Raw genomic sequence first — 16,651 nt, forward strand, 5'->3', positions numbered from 1 at the left:
GGTCATCTCATATGATCATCTAATGTATGGGATTGGTCATCTCACAGCTCATCTCTCGTATGTGATTGGTCATCTCACAGCTCATCTCATGTATGGGATTGGTCATCTCACATGATCATCTCATGTATGGGATTGGTCATCTCATATGATCATCTCATGTATGTGATTGGTCATCTCACAGCTCATCTCATGTATGGGATTGGTCATCTCACATGATCATCTAATGTATGGGATTGGTCATCCCACAGCTCATCTCTCGTATGGGATTGGTAATCTCACAGGTCATCTCATGTATGGGATTGGTAATCTCACAGCTCATCTCATGGATGGGATTGGTCATCTCACAGGTCATCTCATGTATGGGATTGGTCATCTCACATGATCATCTAATGTATCTGATTGGTCATCTCACAGCTCATCTCTCATATGTGATTGGTCATCTCACAGCTCATCTCATGTATGGCATTGGTCATCTCACGTATGGGATTGGTCATCTCACAGCGATGACAAATGGACGAATGTGAACATTTACAGAAAGTATAGGATGAACATATCAACAGGCAGTCGCTGATTTACATTAACATGGATGCTGTCTGTGACTGTTATGAATGTAACGGACTCCTTTTTATAGACGCTCTTTACATACACCAATAATACACTAGTAACATGCCATGCTTAGGCCCTTCACTGAACACTTAGACAAAGTTACCTTCCGTTGTATTCAATCCGCCTTAGTTCAAAGCTTATGTTGGTAATAAAGATTTGTGTCTAGCAGTCCCAGTGCTGTGACTGTGTGATCAACAAATTATTCCACACCAAACCCTCATTGTCTGTCGGGGGTGGATTTAATTACTCTTTTAGACGTCTTCTCCTGTAGCTTTTCTATAGGTCTCAAATGTTTACACCGCAACATTTCTAGGAGTTCTCTGAATGTCTCTTTCGGAAGCCATTTTCTGCCAAGAGTTCTCTCAATGTATGAGATGATTTTCAAAGCTTTTTTAGGAGGGAAGCTTTCTTATCTCGTTCTCCAAAAGAAAGACGACAGTAGCACTCAACTATCCCTAATGTCCGGTTAAAACAGGCCCAATGGTGATAGGCCTAAATGAACGACTCGGGGATAAAATAGCTCGTGGGTATTTTTCAATTATCTCGCCAGTTGGACATGGAAATGGTCTTAGCCAGCAGACCAAAGTTTAAAATAGGTCACTGTGCATGTAAGCTAACCAACTCTCCTAAGCTGAAAGTTCGTCGTTATAGAAATTTTACTCACTTCGATGCGTCCAAACAATTACTGTCAATTCAAAGCATTTTTTTAAAGTAAGCGGTGGTCCGTGACTATCAGCAGCACAAGTGGTAATGATCCAAACCCGAGTTACCGGCAGGCGACACACACACACAGCTTAGCTTGGTTTTACCTCCCCCTTTTTTATATTGATCTTGTTTGCGAGTCGCGTATCGTAGGTGTCGTAGTCGATTCTAGATCTGCACACACACACACACATCAAAACACTTTCAAATGTGCTTTTTGGTGGATAATTCACACTAAGACAGTGACTTGATGTTTACAGGGCACTATAATTCATTTGTACTCTTAAAGGTAAGAAATTGTTATAATTGTTAACATGTCGAGTTGACCTGTATTTAAATTGTATTCACTTCTTACAGGCCTACTTAGGCCTATTTGTCAATTCTTTATAGTGTTGAAGTCTTAAGTCTATCTTGAATGACTAGACTTCATTCTAAATTTTAAATTCATTTTCCTAATAAGTTGTTTATCATTAAAGTTAGCCTACTTTGTAGCTGGTAATGGTTATAAATAGATCTTAAAAGAAAACGTCAGTTGTCATTTATATTAATTGCACATTGTGATACACACAAAAAAGTAGGCCTAATAATTAACCACTTGGATTTAGAATAGGAACTAGATTATGCTTCACAAAACTTAGTTATTAGAATATTTTCTGTGGAAACCTTTTTTTTTTCAGTGTTGTGTTTGGAAAAAAAAAGAGTTTGCTATGACATACTTACTGACCCAAAAAATTAACCTACATATTTACTTTTGTTGTCAATTAAAGTAGGTAACGAGGAAGAGCAGTTAGGTCAGGTTTTTTTTTAAAAAACATTCTTCTAAAATATTAATAAATCTTTTAAAGAAAAAGTCAAAAGCAGTCTTTAGCTGAAACAAAATAATAATGTTCCCTTCCATTTGGATTGGAAAAGTTTCAAAGGATGTGTGTGCAGCGAGCAGAGCCGGTGAGATTTGGTGACAGGTTTAGCTGTCGAGATTCACTCAGGTGTGACAGCAATGAATTGGGTCACACGGAAGTTTGCAGTCGTCGCAGCACAGAACACGTTTAAGAGATCGTCCATTTGTGGCGTCAATTTAAAACTCACCTCCATGACTTTGCTTATTTGCTGTTACTAAATTGCATTTCATTATTCTTTTTGCTTCTGTTTGATAAGCGAAGTGGGGAGTGTAGCAATTAAGCTGTCTGCATCTAGGGACAGGGCCGGCCTTAGATCATTGGAGTGAAGTGAATTTGGTGGCCCCAAATGAAATTGAAAAATAATAAATAAACAGCGAACAAAAAATGCTCAAAATTGCCTAGTGTACTTCAACACTAACGTTGGGCACAAGTTGAGCTAGTTCTTCTCTGTGAACAAAAATGTTTTCAATCCTGTGCCAGGTCCCCACGACTGGAGGGCGACTGCCTAGTTTGCCCATGCCTAAGTCCGGCCCTGATCTAGATCTAGCTGTGAGGCTGGTTCATTTTGTAGCTAAACCATTTTTTTTTTTTGGCAAAACCATAAATTTGTTAAGTGGTTTGACACACACACACACACACAATGCCACTAAATGTATCTGTTAGTTTGGCATATCTTGTATTTCAATCATTTCTTGACAATGTATTCTCGGCATAACTATGTATTATTCTCATTGAACGTTACCAGTGCCGCGGCAATGAAAATAAACACTAGAAAACATATTTAATAACATAGCATCGAGTTTTAGGAAAATAAATACATTTATTTAATTTGTCCTACATCCTTGAAGACTGTGAGAGTGTTTGACATTTTCATCAGACTGTCCGGTTTATCACATTTGACTAGAGTGTCACTAGAGTAATACCTTTAGTAAAATCACTAAATTTAGAAAGCCTTCAGGACAGAAGACTCAAAAGTAAAGTAGCAATTAAACATAAAACACTGAACCATAATCTTCAAAAACAAAAAACAAAATCTAATAAAATACTCAGAAAGACACTAAGATAAAGGCATATTCCTTGTCCCATATGCTAAGACAAATATGTACAAATGCTCCTTCTTCTCTGGTGCTATTAAGAGCATGAAATGGGTTGCCTAAGTCAGCTAGGAAAACCAATGACTTGGCAGAATTTAAGTCATTGGTTAATATGCATGACTAAATGCATGACGCGAAGGACGTAATCATCTTCTTTTTTTTCAAGTAACGTCTGTATTTTATAAGATAAATGATTTATTTTTACCCACAGAGATTGCCACTTTTACAAGATTTTGTGGGAAGTATGGGGAATGTATAACTTCAAACAACCGCCTTCACACGCACAGATACATATAGTGTCTCAAGTCATCGGCACATTCTAGTCAAATCTACCAGATTAAACTTTACACTACAACAGGGGAAAAAAATAAAAAGTTTGTTTGAACGTAAGTCCTTAACGCGGGTCAAAGAAACAATGTCCTCAGTCTATTGAAAGTGCTGACATCTTCAAAGTAACACTTCAATAAGTCAATGTTTAGTGTCAACTTTTTCAAGCTGCTGAAACGAATTTCTTCAATCATTTTGTGATCGGTGAACCCATCTCCTTGCAAATACGTCAAAGCTATGACATACACTTGTTGACACAAGTTATTATTTACTTTAATGCAATTCTTAAAGTCCGCTGAATTCATTTCAGCTGGCTCCGAATTGAAATGCTATGAGTATGACATTATTCAGGTGTGAATTGTTGAGTGTATCTGTTGTGTCCTACGTGCTAGCAACAAAAATAATAGAAAACAAAAATCTACTGAATCTACTCGAAGCATAAAGCTAGAGAATGTAGGCTTTTTAAGACAGAGAATTCACTACCACCCCCCTCCCAAGCTTGACTTAATTGGGTTTTGGGTTTGTTTATTTTGGTGGCCTATATTTTTAGTTTATTAGGTTAGGGTTAATGTTAGGGATACCGTGACTTAGATCCTCCCGCGCCGTTCGGTGCATTTGATGGCAAGCGTCTTCTCACCTGGTGTCCACTGCTCTGAGGTCATCCATGAAAGTGTGGCGCCAAGTTATACGAGGACGTTCCTTTTTTAGCTTTCCTCGTTTTGGCCTTCATGTCATCGCAACTCTTGGTATGCGTAATTCATTTTGTCGGAGGACATGTCCCACAAACCTCATGAGGTCACAACCTCATTAAGTGGTCGAATCCCAGTTCGGCATAGGAATTCTTTTTTTTTTTTTAGATCCGATCTCTGTAACTGACTCCTAAAATCCGTCGAAGCCATTTTTGCTGTCTTTGCATTTAGTCTTATCTCGATTTTGGCAGATGACTTCAATGTCACACATGCATGCGTCGCTGTTGGGATGACGATTATGTTATTAGTTGAATATTTGTCTAAAGCCCAAATAGCCTGTCTTTGGGGAATGAGGAATGCTACGTCATGGTAAGCATCCCTCTCATTTGCTATGAAGCTGCCTCTAGGTCTGTGAACTTACCTTGTCAAGCTCTGTCTGACCTATGCTGCATAGGTCTGTGAACTTATCTTTTCAAGCTCTGTCTGACCTATGCTGCCTAGGTGTGTGAACTTATCTTTTCAAGCTCTGTCTGACCTATGCTGCCTAGTTGTGTGAACTTACCTTTTCAAGCTCTGTCTGACCTATGCTGCCTAGTTGTGTGAACTTACCTTTTCAAGCTCTGTCTGACCTATGCTGCTTAGGTGTGTGAACTTACCTTTTCAAGCTCTGTCTGACCTATACTGCCTCTAGGTGTGTGAACTTACTTTTTCAAGCTCTGTCTGACCTATGCTGCCTAGGTGTGTAAAAGTACCTTTTCAAGCTTTGTCTGACCTATACTGCCTCTAGGTGTGTGAACTTACTTTTTCAAGCTCTGTCTGACCTATGCTGCCTAGGTGTGTGAACTTACATTTTCAAGCTCTATCTGACCTATGCTGTCTAGGTGTGTGAACTTACCTTTTCAAGCTCTGTCTGACCTATGCTGCCTAGGTCTGTGAACTTATCTTTTCAAGCTCTGTCTGACCTATGCTGCCTAGGTGTGTGAACTTACCTTTTCAAGCTTTGTCTGACCTATGCTGCCTCTAGGTGTGTGAACTTACCTTTTCAAGCTCTGTCTGACCTATGCTGCCTAGGTGTGTGAACTTACATTTTCAAGCTCTATCTGACCTATGCTGTCTAGGTCTGTGAACTTACCTTTTCAAGCTCTGTCTGACCTATGCTGCCTAGGTGTGTAAAAGTACCTTTTCAAGCTTTGTCTGACCTATACTGCCTCTAGGTGTGTGAACTTACTTTTTCAAGCTCTGTCTGACCTATGCTGCCTAGGTGTATGAACTTATCTTTTCAAGATCTGTCTGATCTATGCTGCCTAGGTGTGTGAACTTACTTTTTCAAGCTCTGTCTGACCTATGCTGCCTAGGTCTGTGAACTTACCTTTTCAAGCTCTGTCTGACCTATGCTGCCTCTAGGTGTGTGAACTTACTTTTTCAAGCTCTGTCTGACCTATGCTGCCTAGGTCTGTGAACTTACCTTTTTAAGCTCTGTCTGACCTATGCTGCCAAGGTGTGTGAACTTACCTTTTCAAGCTCTGTCTGACCTATGCTGCCAAGGTGTGTGAACTTACCTTTTCAAGCTCTGTCTGACCTATACTGCCTCTAGGTGTGTGAACTTACCTTTTCAAGCTCTGTCTGACCTATACTGCCTCTAGGTGTGTGAACTTACTTTTTCAAGCTCTGTCTGACCTATGCTGCCTAGGTCTGTGAACTTACCTTTTTAAGCTCTGTCTGACCTATGCTGCCTAGGTGTGTGAACTTACTTTTTCAAGCTCTGTCTGACCTATGCTGCCTAGGTGTGTGAACTTATCTTTTCAAGCTCTGTCTGACCTATGCTGCCAAGGTGTGTGAACTTACCTTTTCAAGCTCTGTCTGACCTATGCTGCCTAGGTGTGTGAACGTACCTTTTCAAGCTCTGTCTGACCTATGCTGCCTAGGTGTGTGAACTTACCTTTTCAAGCTCTGTCTGACCTATGCTGCCTAGGTGTATGAACTTATCTTTTCAAGCTCTGTCTGACCTATGCTGCCTAGGTGTGTGAACTTATCTTTTCAAGCTCTGTCTGACATATACTGCCTCTAGGTGTGTGAACTTATCTTTTCAAGCTCTGTCTTACCTATACTGCCTCTAGGTGTGTGAACTTACTTTTTCAAGCTCTGTCTGACCTATACTGCCTCTAGGTGTGTGAACTTACATTTTCAAGCTCTATCTGACCTATGCTGTCTAGGTCTGTGAACTTACCTTTTCAAGCACTGTCTGACCTATGCTGCCTAGGTCTGTGAACTTATCTTTTCAAGCTCTGTCTGACCTATGCTGCCTAGGTGTGTGAACTTACCTTTTCAAGCTTTGTCTGACCTATGCTGCCTCTAGGTGTGTGAACTTACCTTTTCAAGCTCTGTCTGACCTATGCTGCCTAGGTGTGTGAACTTACATTTTCAAGCTCTATCTGACCTATGCTGTCTAGGTCTGTGAACTTACCTTTTCAAGCTTTGTCTGACCTATGCTGCCTCTAGGTGTGTGAACTTACCTTTTCAAGCTCTGTCTGACCTATGCTGCCTAGGTGTGTGAACTTACATTTTCAAGCTCTATCTGACCTATGCTGTCTAGGTCTGTGAACTTACCTTTTCAAGCTCTGTCTGACCTATGCTGCCTAGGTGTGTGAACTTACATTTTCAAGCTGTATCTGACCTATGCTGTCTAGGTCTGTGAACTTACCTTTTCAAGCTCTGTCTGACCTATGCTGCCTAGGTGTGTGAACTTACCTTTTCAAGCTCTGTCTGACCTATGCTGCCTAGGTGTGTGAACTTATCTTTTCAAGCTTTGTCTGACCTATACTGCCTCTAGGTGTGTGAACTTACCTTTTCAAGCTCTGTCTGACCTATGCTGCCTAGGTGTGTAAAAGTACCTTTTCAAGCTTTGTCTGACCTATACTGCCTCTAGGTGTGTGAACTTACTTTTTCAAGCTCTGTCTGACCTATGCTGCCTAGGTGTATGAACTTATCTTTTCAAGCTCTGTCTGACCTATGCTGCCTAGGTGTGTGAACTTACTTTTTCAAGCTCTGTCTGACCTATGCTGCCTAGGTCTGTGAACTTACCTTTTCAAGCTCTGTCTGACCTATGCTGCCTCTAGGTGTGTGAACTTACTTTTTCAAGCTCTGTCTGACCTATGCTGCCAAGGTGTGTGAACTTACCTTTTCAAGCTCTGTCTGACCTATGCTGCCAAGGTGTGTGAACTTACTTTTTCAAGCTCTGTCTGACCTATACTGCCTCTAGGTGTGTGAACTTACCTTTTCAAGCTCTGTCTGACCTATACTGCCTCTAGGTGTGTGAACTTACTTTTTCAAGCTCTGTCTGACCTATTCTGCCTAGGTCTGTGAACTTACCTTTTTAAGCTCTGTCTGACCTATGCTGCCTAGGTGTGTAACTTACTTTTTCAAGCTCTGTCTGACCTATGCTGCCTAGGTGTGTGAACTTATCTTTTCAAGCTCTGTCTGACCTATGCTGCCAAGGTGTGTGAACTTACCTTTTCAAGCTCTGTCTGACCTATGCTGCCTAGGTGTGTGAACTTATCTTTTCAAGCTCTGTCTGACATATACTGCCTCTAGGTGTGTGAACTTATCTTTTCAAGCTCTGTCTGACCTATACTGCCTAGGTGTGTGAACTTATCTTTTCAAGCTCTGTCTGACCTATACTGCCTAGGTGTGTGAACTTATCTTTTGAAGCTCTGTCTGACCTTTACTGCCTCTAGGTGTGTGAACTTATCTTTTCAAGCTCTGTCTGACCTATACTGCCTCTAGGTGTGTGAACTTACCTTTTCAAGCTCTGTCTGACCTATGCTGCCTAGGTGTGTGAACTTATCTTTTCAAGCTCTGTCTGACCTATACTGCCTCTAGGTGTGTGAACTTACCTTTTCAAGCTCTGTCTGACCTATGCTGCCTAGGTGTGTGAACGTACCTTTTCAAGCTCTGTCTGACCTATGCTGCCTAGGTGTGTGAACTTACCTTTTCAAGCTCTGTCTGACCTATGCTGCATAGGTGTATGAACTTATCTTTTCAAGCTCTGTCTGACCTATGCTGCCTAGGTGTGTGAACTTATCTTTTCAAGCTCTGTCTGACATATACTGCCTCTAGGTGTGTGAACTTATCTTTTCAAGCTCTGTCTGACCTATACTGCCTAGGTGTGTGAACTTATCTTTTCAAGCTCTGTCTGACCTATACTGCCTAGGTGTGTGAACTTATCTTTTGAAGCTCTGTCTGACCTTTACTGCCTCTAGGTGTGTGAACTTATCTTTTCAAGCTCTGTCTGACCTATACTGCCTCTAGGTGTGTGAACTTACTTTTTCAAGCTCTGTCTGACCTATGCTGCCTAGGTCTGTGAACTTACCTTTTCAAGCTCTGTCTGACCTATGCTGCCTCTAGGTGTGTGAACTTACCTTTTCAAGCTCTGTCTGACCTATGCTTCCTAGGTGTGTGAACTTACATTTTCAAGCTCTATCTGACCTATGCTGTCTAGGTCTGTGAACTTACCTTTTCAAGCTCTGTCTGACCTATACTGCCTAGGTGTGTGAACTTATCTTTTGAAGCTCTGTCTGACCTATACTGCCTCTAGGTGTGTGAACTTATCTTTTCAAGCTCTGTCTGACCTATACTGTCTAGGTGTGTGAACTTACCTTTTCAAGCTCTGTCTGACCTATGCTGCCTAGGTGTGTGAACTTACCTTTTCAAGCTCTGTCTGACCAAGTCCGAAAAAAGGGGGGGGGGTGGAGCAGCATTTGCCTTACACTAAATTAAATATTTATTATCCAAATTTGTTCAGAAACTAAACATTGTAGGAATGCTTTATGTAATTAATAAAAGAGATACCAATATCTGGTTCTACCTTAGACAAACTCTTTGTTTATTGATGGTTTTTTTTGGAACGCCCAACACAGACGAAATTATATCACCCATTTCAAAGTACATCACGATGTTATATGGAGATGTTGTTTATTGTCCCCACATTCATCTGACATAAGCGAGCTCGGACCCCTACACATTTATCCAACACACCACTAGGACACAATGAAGCAACTCAGCTCTGAATAATTTTTTTAGTTTAATACTTTCAAACTCAATCAAATTCGAAATCCAAAATATGTACAATTAAAACTTGAATAGAAGATTATAATAGAAAAAGCACACAGTAAAGATGCAAGTCAACAAATAGTAATCCAGTTAGGAATAAGCACATTAAATAATCCACATGGAACAAGACTGACGACTAGCGACTGACTATGAACCAACTCTTGCCATAAGCTAGTTTCTCATTATATAGCATCGTATATCGATATTTCTCTATTGTTTTCGACGCTTCCCATGATTCCATTTTTGACCCTATATCTAGTTTATGCTAATCAATGTCTCATCTAGAAAAATCTGATTAAACCGATCAGCCGTTTTGTGTGCTGTCAAGCGTGACACTATGCACACCCCCTGTGACAAGCCCGCTCTTTCTCTTTTGGAGAGATGTCAAATGGGCTAGGCTCTATGGTTAACAAAATGAACTAGACCATTCAATTCTTTCAATGGGGGAGATGAATGATAACAGAGAGAAAGAAAAATTGAAGGGTTATTTAGAGAGTAGAACTCAGGGTTAGTGTTATTTAGAGAGTAGAACTCAGGGTTAGGGTTATTTAGAGAGTAGAACTCAGGCTCTAAATGTTGTTAATATGAGGCAATAACTGTTTAAAAAAATACAGTTGCTAATAACAACGAACGTTGTTCCTTGAACGTTGTTCCTTGACATCAACACCCAGAGAAAACAAAACCTTTGTTCCAACAGTTAGGGGAAACTAATATAAAGATATGTTCCACTAAAGATTCTGGATTGCTCAAATTTTTAGATTTAAATTTAGATTGAAAAGAGGTAGACAAGAATGTTCGTAATCAGTACATTCAATAATATTAGACACTCTTAACATTTATTTATTTATTCAATTTATTTACATTGTACTGTAAATATTTTTTGGTTTTCTTAATTGAAACTATGTTATTTGAATTATATTCAAACAGACTAGAGTTTGAGCGAGACCAATTGTCAGAAGGCATAAACATTGGCCTGCAACGTCGCAACCTGTGGGCTGTTTAGACCAATAGCTCGTTGCCACGTCACGTGTCCGTTGTCACCACCTATAACGATCGGTCTCGGTTGATTCCAATTACGACGATTGGTCTCGGTTTGAGAGCGTCAGTTGATTTAGATCTAGAATCACCACAGTAGGGCCTATGTGAAAACCAGTGTCACATGTTCATTATGTCACCCCATGTCTATGTTCAACATATTAACATTAACAATTAAATATATGCATTTTAAAATTATCATTTGATTGGATTCATAACCACATAGATCGAAGTGATTTAAATAAAGTGTGTGTGTGTGGTGGGTGATGGTGGAGTTTACAAGAAGTATACTAATCTTTTAAAAAATCCACATGGATTGTTTGAAATGAGGGAAGTAACTCTAACCTGGATACATCTATTAAAACAAGCTTTACAAATTGACTCGTTCTAAAGATGCCACAAAGCTGGAAAACAGACGAGTTTACATGTAGGCCCTAAAGTCTGGAACATTACCAGCGGGTGAGGTCACTGGGATGTTTGCTGTGTGAAATGAACCGCTCATGTACCGTTTTTATTTCAAACTTGACATGTAAATGCTGGATTTAAAACTTGTGGTGTTAGTTACAGTTGACTATTGTATCCTAGCTGTGTAGTGAGTAAAAGATCCATACACAACATTATATATATACCGGCATTCACTGACGAGCATTAGGGGCTTTAGGGTATTACCTTACCGGGGAGGGGAGGATATTGAGACTTCTTTGCATACAAAGAGTCGAACCTACCCCCACTAGGGTAAATTATACCAATTGAAATGCGACCTTAGTACGGCTCCAGTAAATAGGCTACTGATTCGAGATTACGTCTTTCTGTTTACATCGGGTGTGTTTGCTTGCGTGTGTTCGTGATAACACTATCTGAGGTTTTCCCTGTAACACAAGAGAATAAATACCCACATACAAATCTCGGGTTTCTCATGTCATTTATTCATTAAAACTGTTGGACCAATGACATTAGGCTGTGTTAATAACTAGTCTACGATCTAGTCAATTACACAGAGTTACTGTTTTTTCTTTTCAAAAAGACGTTTAACGCCCTAGCAAACTAGACAAATCGGGGAAAGGGGGGAGGGTTCACACTCAAAGTTAATTCACACTTACATTTTTACAATTACTTTTAGTTTGCAAAGTCTTCATGGGTGGACTAACACTGGGTGAACACGGATTTCAAAAACGGTTCTACCACTTTTCTAGAAATTCAATAGTTTGGGATAAAAATGACTAGCTAATTGGCCACACAATGAAACCTCTGGTTTGACCGTTAGTATTTTTTTCAAAATATATTCATCTGAAAATAAAATTTGGCTATTCTGAAAACGTTTTAATGAGGGATTTCCCTATTCGACTCCAATGTTTCTTTGAATGCAGATGAAATACAAAGACGTCAGTGAACATATTGCGCAACGTCTTATATAGACAAGAGCTGAAGTGTACAAGAAAAAACTTGATTGTCCAAGGCTCACTGGAAAGACTCTTTGCAATATTGAAGCATTAAAAGAAAGAAATAGAATGGGAAATTAGAGCTCAGCATCAGCTTTATAAAGGAGGAATTGTTTGAAAAGGACGCGTATATATGTTCATGTTCATGTTATGTCTATGTTATAGGCCTATAATATAAAGAATGTTAACGATGTACATTATGAAAGAAGCTAAAGAAAAACGTAAGGCAATAAAAAGATTGTTATATATTTGGAATAGTTAATTTAGACACATAAAAATAACATTTGACAAAACAGAAATTTTTTGCTTTGTTTAATGTACAGTATGTTAATTTTGAGCTCCAATGTCTGAGAGCTATATTTGGGTTCTCCCTTGCTAGTAGGCCTAGGTCTAAGAACTGACCATTCCATCCATGTCCATGAGTTTGAGTTTCATTCCTCTTACTGCATTTGTTTCTCCTTAAATACTTTTTGTTTTCCTTATTGGCGAGCACAGTGTCTAGCCAAAGCTCCGGCACTTAACAAATAATAGCCTTAGAATAATCTTCATTCTTCTTCACCGGCTAAGAATATCAGCTTATGCCAACTCGTGAGACGGCTCACCTGTTGAAATCTATTTTCTTTGCAACAATACGATTCGATTGTCTAGAAGACCGTAGTGTATGTCTCACACTTCTTGAACGACGTACACTGTGGACTTCATGAAAGTATTCTTCAATAAAACATGGAAGAAATGTATTTTTAGACATTTGGTTTTTGCCCGTCCGTTGATGTCCGTACTTTGACATGGTCGTTCCTCATTAATTTGTAGTGTAGTAGAAGTTTAGTCTGGCGCACCAAAAAGGACGGACCGTGAACGCGACATTCATCAAAGAGAGGTAAATTAAGAGCAGGCTTTAGATTATTATCAACACAAGGAACAGTGAGCGTAGAACCTTCAAAGAGTTAACATCAGTACAGAGACAAGGGACCGATCGTCTGTCTTGAATTAAATATACAGAGGTATATATTGCTCTTATATTGGTCATTCATTGTCAGAATTGGTGTGGGTGGTATGCATGCTGTTCAGAACTCGAGTTTAGTACTTAACTGCACTGAAATACGCCTACGCAAGTATACGGAACTATACAGCAGTAATCATTCAAGCAAACAGTAATCTGACACCAGTGATATATTACAGTATCCTTGACCTTCTTCTGTCTGCAATTCTTATTTTTATTTCGCCCGTTCATCCACCCATGTCTTTGAGAATATACTTGGGAGAATAGACCTAGTAGCAAAGTGGTAGCGACTGTGGAAACCGATTGGATCTAATCTAGACTTGTATTGCCAACAAGTCTCAGTTTTTATCTTTGTACAAAGCGTTATGTCAACTCACTCTGCCTGTCTGTTTGGCCACAAGTTTGTAGGCCTACACGTTAGTTCTCCCATAACCCGATTTGTAGGCCTACACGTTAGTTCTCTCACAACCCAATTTGTAGACCTACACGTTAGTTCTCCCATAACCCAATTTGTAGGCCTACACGTTAGTTCTCCCATAACCCAATTTGTAGATCTACATGTTAGTTCTCCCATAACCCAATTTGTAGATCTACACGTTAGTTCTCCCACACCCAATTTGTACCTACACGTTAGTTCTCCCACAACCCAATTTGTAGATCTACACGTTAGTTCTCCCACAACCCTATTTGTAGGCCTACACGTTAGTTCTCCCATAACCCAATTTGTGGGCCTACACGTTAGTTCTCCCATAACCCAATTTGTAGATCTACACGTTAGTTCTCCCATAACCCAATTTGTAGATCTACACGTTAGTTCTCCCACAACCCAATTTGTAGATCTACACGTTAGTTCTCCTACACCCAATTTGTACCTACACGTTAGTTCTCCCACAACCCAATTTGTACCTACGCGTTAGTTCTCCCACAACCCAATTTGTACCTACACGTTAGTTCTCCCGCAACCCATTTTGTACCTACACGTTAGTTCTCCCACAACCCAATCTCGGATTTAGCTGAAATTTTGCACGATTACTTTTTTTTTAACCTGACAACAAAAGCTCAATAAAAAAAAAATAGCCAATTAACTATTGGTAATTAATTATTTTGTTTGGTATATTGAACAAGAGAAAGAAATCGAACTTGACATGTGGTGATATAAGTTGAATTAGTCCCCTTGTGTACTCGAAGCCTGAGTGAACAGTTTGATATGCATTTAAGAAACGATTATGTAAAAATTCACCAAGATACCCCCGTCTTCCATCTCCCTTTCACAACTGGACCAGACAAGTGATAGGACCAGACCAGTCAGACCAGTGATAGGACCAGACCAGTGATAGGACCAGACCAGTGATAGGACCAGACAAGTGATAGAACTAGACCAGTGATAGAACCAGACAAGTGATAGAACCAGACAAGTGATAGAACCAGACAAGTGATAGAACCAGACAAGTGTTAGGACCAGACCAGTGATAGGACCAGACAAGTGATAGGACCAGACCAGTGATAGGACCAGACAAGTGATAGGACCAGACAAGTGATAGAACCAGACTAGTGATAGGACCAGACAAGTGATAGGACCAGACAAGTGATAGAACCAGACCAGTGATAGAACCAGACAAGTGATAGAACCAGACAAGTGATAGAACCAGACCAGTGATAGAACCAGACAAGTGATAGGACCAGACAAGTGATAGGACCAGACAAGTGATAGGACCAGACCAGTGATAGGACCAGACAAGTGATAGGACCAGACAAGTGATAGAACCAGACCAGTGATAGGACCAGACCAGTGATAGGACCAGACAAGTGATAGGACCAGACAAGTGATAGAACCAGACCAGTGATAGGACCAGACAAGTGATAGGACCAGACAAGTGATAGAACCAGACAAGTGATAGAACCAGACCAGTGATAGGACCAGACCACTGATAGAACCAGACCAGTGATAGGACCAGACAAGTGATAGGATCATTGCGAATTGAGAAAGCTTAAATGTAAACAAAAATAATTGATAAAAATATTTCTAATCGCATTACATAACCGATCCAGACTAATCGATACAATTACACACAATATAAGCTTTGTTTTTTTTTTCAAAGTATTTTTTTTTTATTTTGCTTTTGTTTTTGTTTAAAGTATTTTTTATATTTTGCTTTTTCCACTTTCTTTGTTGCTACTGAGATTTCAAATTTCAACTACTGACTTATCGCTACTCACTACTTACTACTCACTTCTCTTGCTTTATTAGCCTAGTAGTAGGCCTAATCTTTCGAGCTGTCTGACCTTACTATTTCTAAATTTAAAACCCAGTGAATTATTAAATAAAATCTTTTTCAGGTCTAATTAAGTGGCATTACTGATTGAATTATTCTAAAATACAGAAAATATGGTTAAGTCATTTTTTACTCACTCTTTGAAAGAAAACTTGCATATGACTCATTTTGACACAATGGGATCGGGAAATAAAGGAAAACGCAGGAGGATCCCTGAATCTCCCCTGTCCATCTACGCCATACTCAAACAGACATAAGCTACAGACTTTGGGATTTACTTTCTCTAAATATAGAACAAATCAATTCTACAGAAATTCTATTGACTTTTCTCGCACTGACTTGTTTAAAATTACCTATTAAGTTTACAAAACTTTGAATCACAATCTATTTGATGTTTCTGAGATCGACCTAGACCGCTGGCTTCAGCCAACTTGTGATAGGGCCTTATACTAGACCGCTGGCTTCAACCAACTTGTGATAGGGCCTTATACTAGACCGCTGGCTTCAGCCAACTTGTGATAGGGCCTTATACTAGACCGCTGGCTTCAGCCAACTTGTGATAGGGCCTTATACTAGACCCGGGGTCGGCAACCTGCGGCTCGCGAGCCACATGCGGCTCTTTGGACGTGAAGCTGCGGCTCTTTACTTCCATACGTAAATATTATTTATTTTATCGAAACATTTTTCAAATAGTTCTGAATCTTTTAACTAAGAAAAGGCACCGATTCTATCTCTCAGCTTTATACCACCCCCCATTACACGTGTCGTCAGTCGTCGGAAGCTCTCAAATGACGCCATGGTAGGATGTTTCTATGTAGGTTTTAATTCCCTTTCGACGCAAGACGAAACGGTATCTTCACTGCGTGCTTTGGCTGTGACGTATAGTTTGTTGTTTTAAGTAAATGAGTTAGAAGCGAATGATCTTCTCAAAGTTAGAAACAATCAACAAGTAATGCTAATCTGGCAAGCTTTGCGGTACCAATAGAAATTGTATAAAAAGGCAAACCATTTTCAGATGGTGAGTATGTCAAAGACTGCTTCCTACGTGCGTCTGAAGAACAGTTTCGTGATTTCAACAAAACAACAAAAACAGAAACCTTGAAAAAAAGTCAAAGCTATGTCACTATCCGCTAAAACAGTACCAGAGAGAATAGCTAAAATATCTTCAACATATTTCCAGGTAGAAGATATTCAACTTTCTTCTGCCTTATCACTTGCGGCCTAAAAGGCACGGCACAAGTTGCCCATTTTGTCTGGTATATGTCTTCCCAAGGTCCAAAAGAAGATCTTCCAGGATTGCTACTCTCATGACAAACTAGAGGGGAAGATAGAGCGAATGCCGTGCAGATATGCCTTGAAGACAATAAGAGTTAAATAAAATCGTTTAAGCAGCAACTGATGGAGCCAGAAGTATGACAGGAAAAGTTAAGGAGCAACAACGATTCTTCGAGCCAAATAAACCACCAAATTCTTACATT

The 16,651-nt window shown here is 39.7% G+C and overlaps 1 protein-coding gene across 3 annotated transcripts in view; it reads left to right on the forward strand.

Annotated features, from left to right (window-relative positions):
- Positions 1-1,404: 1,404 nt before the first annotated feature.
- LOC106078254 (calpain-9-like) overlaps positions 1,405-16,651 on the forward strand; it is a 57,255-nt gene continuing 42,008 nt past the window's right edge. Inside the window, exon 1 of one of the 3 annotated variants that reach the window (XM_056019876.1) lies at positions 1,405-1,597. The gene's annotated coding sequence lies outside the window, so the exon portion shown is untranslated. The remainder of the gene's footprint in view (positions 1,598-16,651) is intronic. The other 2 variants (XM_056019873.1, XM_056019881.1) reach the window with 2 other exon arrangements.

This window comes from Biomphalaria glabrata, chromosome 2, assembly GCF_947242115.1.
Source record: "Biomphalaria glabrata chromosome 2, xgBioGlab47.1, whole genome shotgun sequence".
Lineage (NCBI taxonomy): Eukaryota > Metazoa > Mollusca > Gastropoda > Planorbidae > Biomphalaria > Biomphalaria glabrata.